The following is an 8279-nucleotide window of genomic DNA, read 5'->3' as shown; positions in this document are numbered from 1 at the left end:
GCATATCTGTCTGCAGTGAAGCTAAATTATCCCTGCCTTCTCTCCCCAAGGAGGAGAAAGTGAGGACTGCAGATGCTGGAGATCAGAGCTGAAAAATGTGTTGCTGGAAAAACACAGCAGGTCAAGCAGCATGCAAGGAGCAGGAGAATCGACGTTTCAGGCATAAGCCATTCTTCAGGAACACATTTTTCCAGCAACACATTTTTCAGCTCTGATCTCCCCAAGCCCAATCCTCAGTCTTTGACATGCACCATCCTGTTTAAATCAGATTATATTTCTGTTCACCCCGGGTCCAGTCAGATCGCCAATCCCTCATTTACCCTGGATATAAATTGTGAAGCCCATTCCAACAGTCTGATGGGTGTACAGGGAGTTAGCAACATAGGGGCATGATGAGACAATTCGGCCCCTCGAGTCTCTACTGCTATTCAATGAGAGCATGGCTGATTAGTGGCCGAATTCCATATCCCTGCCCTTGGCCTCTCCCTCTTAATACCTTTGTTTAACACAAACTCTATCTTTCTCAGATTTAGAATTAGCAACTGATGGAGCATCCACTGCTGTTTGTGGATGTGTATTCCAAAAATCTACAGCGTATCCTGCTGCAATGCGTGCCTTTGTCAGTGTGAATTGACTGCAACGCGATTGACGAATTCTGAAACATTTCTACTGAGCAGGTATAAAGATTTTCTATAGCGATCTTCTACAGCACAAATTTCCACAGCGCGAGGTCGAAGATCTATCTACCCGAAACTCGCCCCTGTTTATGCAGCCACTAAAGTTAATTTCATACCATCTAAAAAGTGTCCTTATCTATCCTATCTCAGTCCACACTCTCTTCTATTGAACTCCATCTGTCATCGTTTTGCCCATTGACCTAGTTCACTGGTTCAAGCAGGTGGTTCACCACTGCCCTTCCAAAGACACATAAAGATTGGCAATAAATATCGGCTGAGCCAGTGGCATCTACCTTGTAGGGAACAATAAACAGAGAAGGATTGCAGCCTGTGGAATGATTGTGGTCCCAATCCCACAAATGTCCCTCTAGAGTAGCCACTTGTTGGTCTTTGGTTCTCTGATCTTACTCGTCTTATCTTTGCAACATCGATCATCACAAGTACTTGGGGAAGATGAATCTCCAACTCTCTGTAGCTCCCCACAGTCACTTGTTGATCAGTCCTGCCCAATGTTTGCTATTGCAGAATTAGAAAGGGTGGAAAGACTGGATTTATTCAGTACAGTGCACAGGAATGTGTCAAGAGAATTTCAGTCAGACTATTTCCATTGTAATTGTTGAGGAAATGGCTCACCGCTACCATCTAGTGGAAAGAAAGGGACAGACACTAAACGCTGTTTTCACCACAAACCATCAGATCCCCCCAGTGTATTCAGTAAAGTGTCCGAAATGTGTCTCGTTCTCCTCGTGTACCTGTGCAGATGTGTGTCATACAGCAGATATCACATCTACATTCCTGAGGAGTTTTTCCTCCAGCATAACTGTTCCTGTGATCCTCTGTATCGAAAGTTTGTGCGAAGATTTGTAGCTCGGGTGCTCGTTGTTGTGGTTCTGTTCGCCGAGCTGGAAGTTTTTGTTGCAAACGTTTCGTCCCCTGGCTAGGCGACATCATCAGTGCTTGGGAGCCTCCTGCGAAGCGCTTCTTTGGTGTTTCCTCCGGTGTTTATAGTGGTCTGTCCCTGCCGCTTCTGGTTGTCAGTTTCAGCTGTCCGCTGTAGTGGTTGGTTTATTGGGTCCAGGTCGATGTGTTTGTTGATGGAGTTTGTGGATGAATGCCATGCCTTTAGGAATTCCCTGGCTGTTCTCTGTCTGGCTTGCCCTATGATAGTGGTGTTGTCCCAGTCGAATTCATGTTGCTTGTTGTCTGCGTGTGTGGCTACTCAGGATAGCTGGTCGTGTCGTTTTCGTGGCTAGTTGATGTTCATGTATGTGGATTGTTAGCTGTCTTCCTGTTTGTCCTATGTAGTGTTTTGTGCAGTCCTTGCATGAATTCGACTGGGACAACACTACCATTATAGGGCAAGCCAGACAGAGAACAGCCAGGGAATTCCTAGAGGCATGGTATTCATCCACAAACTCCATCAACAAACACATCGACCTGGACCCAATATACCAACCACTACAGCGGACAGCTGAAACTGACAACCGGAAGCGGCAGGGACAGACCACTATAAACACCGGAGGAAACATCAAAGAAGCGCTTCGCAGGAGGCTCCCAAACACTGATGATGTCGCCTAGCCAGGGGACGAAATGTTTGCAACAAAAACTTCCAGCTCGACGAACAGAACCACAACAACGATCCTCTGTATGTTTTCACAAGGAATTGACACAGCCAAACTTTGTGGCAGACTGTGTTTATGATTATTTCCAATCCATTCGGGATTTGTTATGCTCTTCGCAATAGTGTCCAAGTTTTTCTTTAATGTATTCATGACCCTCTGCAAGGTTTTCAGAAAGTTTGTAAACATATATCACACTTAGTTTTTTTTCTAACTTCTTGTGATCCTTTGCAATACCTGACAATGCTTGCAAGAATCTATAACATTATATAACTATTCATTATCTTTTAAAACTCTTTGTAGTACTTTTCCCACATAGTCCAAATGAAGGGAGGAGCAGGCTGGAGGGACAATCAGCCTACTCCTTTTCCTATTTCTTGTCGTCTTACGGAGCTTGGTTGATTTTGTCATGTTATGCACTCGATTAATAATCTCACAACTATTCAAAGACTATATGTTGTTATGTAATCCTTTTTAGTAATCTGTAAACCATTTAGTCCAATGTAAACCTTCATAACCATTAATACTTCACATCAACATCTAATCCATTATAACACTTCAAATTTGTCTATAACAATTTGCTGTACATTATAATCTTCCCATACTTGTAAAATCCCTGTGACATTGTTTCCAATCCCAGTCATCATCTATCATTATATATTTTTTTAATTCAGTCACATGATGAAGGCTAAGCCAGCATTTATTGCTCATCCCCAATTGCCCAGCGGGCAGATTAGAGTCAACCGTACAGTCATAGAGATGGACAAAACATCCATGCCGACCCAATATCCCAAACTAATCTTGTCCCATTTGCCAGCACTTAGCCCATGCTTTATTATAATATATAATCATTTATCACACATCATTGCATTGGAGCATAATTTACATGCATTTATAACACTTTAATCCACTGAATCATATATGATTCAAAACTCCTATGTTCTCCCACCTATGTTTTGTTTACAATCAGTAGTTTTAATTGCCTTTTCTTTCATGTTCCTAGTGACTTGGAACACATTAAGAGTCCTGATGATGCTTTCTGAGTTATCACCATTTGAAACCCTGTCAAACACCCTCGTGATCAATTCCCAGAGCTACGCCCTAAATCTTCATTAACATTTACTGTTGGGAAAATCCTGGAGAGTTCACTTGTCCTCCACTATCCAGGATCTTGTTGATTGCTTGGAAACTCTGTCCATATCCTGTGGGAACGTGTACTGCAGCACAGGGAGATGACGTGGATTTGTTTTGTTGGAATGGAGATCCAGTTGGATTTACCAACTGTCAGACAGAACTAGCTCATTAAAACCAGTCCAGGGAAGGCTGTGGTGGTTGGTCAATGAGTTCCCATGGGAATTGAGGCAGTAAATGTGAGTCCCCATGACAATTTCTCTGTGAAAAACGTACAAAACATGCACAGACCCCCACAACTGGCACAGCCCTGGGTCTGCTGGTACCTCTGGAGGAGTTGGTTAGCTCAGTTGGTTGGGTGGTTGCATTGCAATGCAGGGAAATGCCACCAGTGCCAGTTCAATCCCTGCACTGGCAGAGATCGCCATGAAAGTCTTTGTTTCCACCTGAAACATGGTGCCCCTCAGGTTAAACCACCATCAGTTGTACCTCCCTCTCTTTCTAAAAAGTAGGATTACAGCAACGTCACTTTTATATGCAGCATTTTCCATATAGCCAAGTGACAAAGCAAGCACCTTTCTCATTCAGAGTAAATTGGTCTTTCCCTTCAAAGCCCACTTTCTTGCACCCCAGAACTGTGAACGATCAGTGAAAACTTTGGAAGTTCCTGCTCCTTTTCAGTAATTTATAACATCTGGTACTCCAAGCGCATTCCATAGACCAATAGACATGATACAGAAGAGAAAGGTCTTATTTGGCCCATCTTGCCCACGCTGACCCAAAGGCACCCAGATGCCCTTTCAAATCCCATCTTCCTGCCCCATCACCCTGCAGCTTACAACACTTAAGCTGCGGATCCAGGTACTATTTAAAAGAGTTTCGGGTCTCTGCCTCCACCATTAACTCAGGCAGTGAATTCCAGACACCGACCGCACTCTGTGGAAAAAAACTTTCCTCATGTGCTCTCTGTTCATTAGTTTAGATTACTTACAGTGTGGAAACAGGCCCTTCGGCACCTACCCACCGAAGAGCAACCCACCCAGACCCATTCGCCTACATTTACCCCTTCACCAAACACTACGGGCACTGAAGGACATCTGGAATGTTCATTCGGTTCTGGAAATTGGGAAGCGGACAGGGTGATCAATTCGAAAGTGACACAAGTTGAGGGAAAAATGCAAACAAAGAGGTTGCTGGAGAAACTGGGAACCTGTTCCGAAGAAAGGTCAGTTGGACTCGTGATGGTAACTCTGATTTCTCTCCACAGATGCTGCCAGACCTGCCGAGTTTCTCCAGCAGTTTCTGTTTCTTTGCATCAGGTTTCTAGCATCCACGGTTCCTTGTTTAATTGAAGATAAAATGCATCTTGTTTTAGGAGATCGACCCAGCATTCTAAATAACCAGAAACCTGGGTCAGGGCTGGAAATCGGCTGGAAGCTGATGAAAACGGGAAATGCATTGATCCCCATTGAGGCACGGGGATTGGTAAATGGGAAATGAAGCTAACATAATTGACATGTTTTGATGATTGTGTAACTGACAGAAAGCACCCTTGAGTAATAAAGAACCTTGACTTGCCTATCTCCAAAATATGTTAGCTCTGCCTGTTTGTTGGCATCATATGTAGACCTGACCAGCTAAAGACAGCAGACTTCCTTCCCTGAAGCACATTGGTGAATGAGATGTCCTTTTTGTCCCCACTAACAGCAAGGGAGCTATGGTCATTATTCAACAATGAGGGGATATCAAGTTGAGGTTTTCAAGATGATAAAAGGCACGGACAAAATAGATATGGAGCAGGTGCTTCCTCCTGTGGGAATTTTGGGATGAGAGGTCACAGGGTCAGGAGAGGGGGCAGCAAATTTAAAACTGACTTGAGGCGAAACTGCGTCTCCAAAAGGGGGTGTACTCTCAATATTACAAGCAGCTTACGTGTCTTCCAGAACTTTCAGTGTCTTCTCCATTGATCCTTCTATCAGGAATGTTTTCTCTGTAGATTCTTCTGTCAGGAATTTAGATGGAGTGCTGGGATACTGTGGTAAACAGATGGTGCTCTCTCTAAAAACTGAGAGCTGTTATCTCTAAGCAGATGGCAGTTAGCTCTGGTGATTTTTCAATTGCCTCCTTAAGACCATTAGACCATAGGAGAAAACATTAGGCTATTCAGCCCATCGAGTCTGCTCCACCATTCAATCAAGGGGTTGTGATATGTTTCTCAACCCCATTCTCCTGCTTTCTCCCCTTGACAACCAGGAATGTATCTATCTATCGAGAATTCATACCTAATCACCAAAGGGGAGGGCCTCACGCTATTATCGCTTCAAAAGTGTGTGTGGAGGGATATAAACCTTTTTTTTTCAGAATCTTCTCTTCTTTAAGGAAAAGAAATCCCTGACACTCACTTTACAACCAAAGGTAACAATTTATTTGTCAACTTTAACGGTGAGCACATTAACTAAACTATGACCAGACTGAACAATTCCCCTCTAACTGCTAACTATTCCTGGATAACGCACGATTCTAATAGCATGCTGTTCCAATAAATACAAATCCCACTTCTTTCCCAAAACAATAGAATTTAGTCTCTCAATATTACAAGCAGCTTACGTGTCTTCCAGAACTTTCAGTGTCTTCTCCATTGATCCTTCTATCAGGAATGTTTTCTCTGTAGATTCTTCTGTCAGGAATTTAGATGGAGTGCTGGGATACTGTGGTAAACAGATGGTGCTCTCTCTAAAAACTGAGAGCTGTTATCTCTAAGCAGATGGCAGTTAGCTCTGGTGATTTTTCAATTGCCTCCTTAAGACCATTAGACCATAGGAGAAAACATTAGGCTATTCAGCCCATCGAGTCTGCTCCACCATTCAATCAAGGGGTTGTGATATGTTTCTCAACCCCATTCTCCTGCTTTCTCCCCTTGACAACCAGGAATGTATCTATCTATCGAGAATTCATACCTAATCACCAAAGGGGAGGGCCTCACGCTATTATCGCTTCAAAAGTGTGTGTGGAGGGATATAAACCTTTTTTTTTCAGAATCTTCTCTTCTTTAAGGAAAAGAAATCCCTGACACTCACTTTACAACCAAAGGTAACAATTTATTTGTCAACTTTAACGGTGAGCACATTAACTAAACTATGACCAGACTGAACAATTCCCCTCTAACTGCTAACTATTCCTGGATAACGCACGATTCTAATAGCATGCTGTTCCAATAAATACAAATCCCACTTCTTTCCCAAAACAATAGAATTTAGTCTCTCAATATTACAAGCAGCTTACGTGTCTTCCAGAACTTTCAGTGTCTTCTCCATTGATCCTTCTATCAGGAATGTTTTCTCTGTAGATTCTTCTGTCAGGAATTTAGATGGAGTGCTGGGATACTGTGGTAAACAGATGGTGCTCTCTCTAAAAACTGAGAGCTGTTATCTCTAAGCAGATGGCAGTTATCTCTGGTGATTTTTCAATTGCCTCCTTAAGACCATTAGACCATAGGAGAAAACATTAGGCTATTCAGCCCATCGAGTCTGCTCCACCGTTCAATCAAGGGGTTGTGATATGTTTCTCAACCCCATTCTCCTGCTTTCTCCCCTTGACAATCAGGAATGGATCTATCTCCATCTTAAATATACTCAATGACCTGGCCTCAACAGCCCTTGGGAGCAGTGAATTCCATACATTAACCACACTCTGTTAGAAGACATTTCTTCACTTCATCTCTGTTTGATAAGGTCATCCCTTCACTCTAAGGCTGTGCCCTCGGGTCTGAGTCTGTCCTACCAATAGATACATCTTCCCTGCGTCCCTTCTATCCAGGCCATTCAGGACACTGTACGTTTCAATCAGATCCAATCTCACCCTTCTAACCTCCCTGGGTCCATTCTGGTGAAACTCCTCTCAACACGCTCCAGAGCCAACACATCCTCCCTGAGACAGTGGACCCAAAACTGCCAGGTCAGCATATATTGTCCAACCCTAATTATCCAGAGGGCAGTCAATTGTCATTCACATGCTGTGGCTCTGCAGTCAAAGATGGGTTTTCCGAGAATTGGCAATGGATTCATGGTCATCGTCAGAGTTTTTATTCCAGATTTTTAAAAATTGAATTCCAATTCCATTATGGTAGGATTTGAACCCGGATCCTAGGAACATTACCTGGGATTAACAATCCAGCCACATCCCATCATTTCAAAGTTTCACCTCAGATATTATCGTTTCAAACGCTCGAATATTTCATTTCAAACGACATGAATGAATCTCGGTGCAGCACATTGACAGGTGTTGTATTTCAGACACTAACTATTCAAAGCGGAAAATGAGATTGTCATCATTTCGTTGTTGTTTCTCTCTTCATCTACCTTCAAGCTGGGTCCTCCAGTGTGTGATCACTCCACCAATGGGAGCAGTATCTCCACTCCTCCAGTCTCATACGTCTTATCAATTTCAATATCTATATCAAATTTCCTCTCGAAACTCACTCCACCCAGAGAATTAAAAGTACCTTCTCCAGTCCATCTCTGTAAATAATGTCCTTCCTTCACGCCCACTTACCTGCCCGTTCCCTGTAGTTGTGGTTGAGACATCGAGATGTCTGCGGAACACCTCTGAGGAGATAACTCTGGGGTCACACAGGTCCACCTGGTCAGCATCATGTGACATGTGAGGTGGTCACTTCACAGCAGCTGGATGGTCAGCTTTCGGGTCAGCTCATGCCCCACATTCATTTCAATGCAGGCTAGAATGCCACTGGGATTTTCAATCAACTGGAAATTAACTTTGAAGTTTGGATTAAATTCAACACTAGGGTAAGAGTTTGAAATTTTGATCAAGTTTATGCCATAGTGTGAGTTGT

The sequence above is a fragment of the Chiloscyllium plagiosum genome, chromosome 46 (assembly GCF_004010195.1).
Source record: "Chiloscyllium plagiosum isolate BGI_BamShark_2017 chromosome 46, ASM401019v2, whole genome shotgun sequence".
Taxonomy (NCBI): Eukaryota; Metazoa; Chordata; class Chondrichthyes; order Orectolobiformes; family Hemiscylliidae; genus Chiloscyllium; species Chiloscyllium plagiosum.
Note: the sequence above shows the minus strand (reverse complement) of the source record.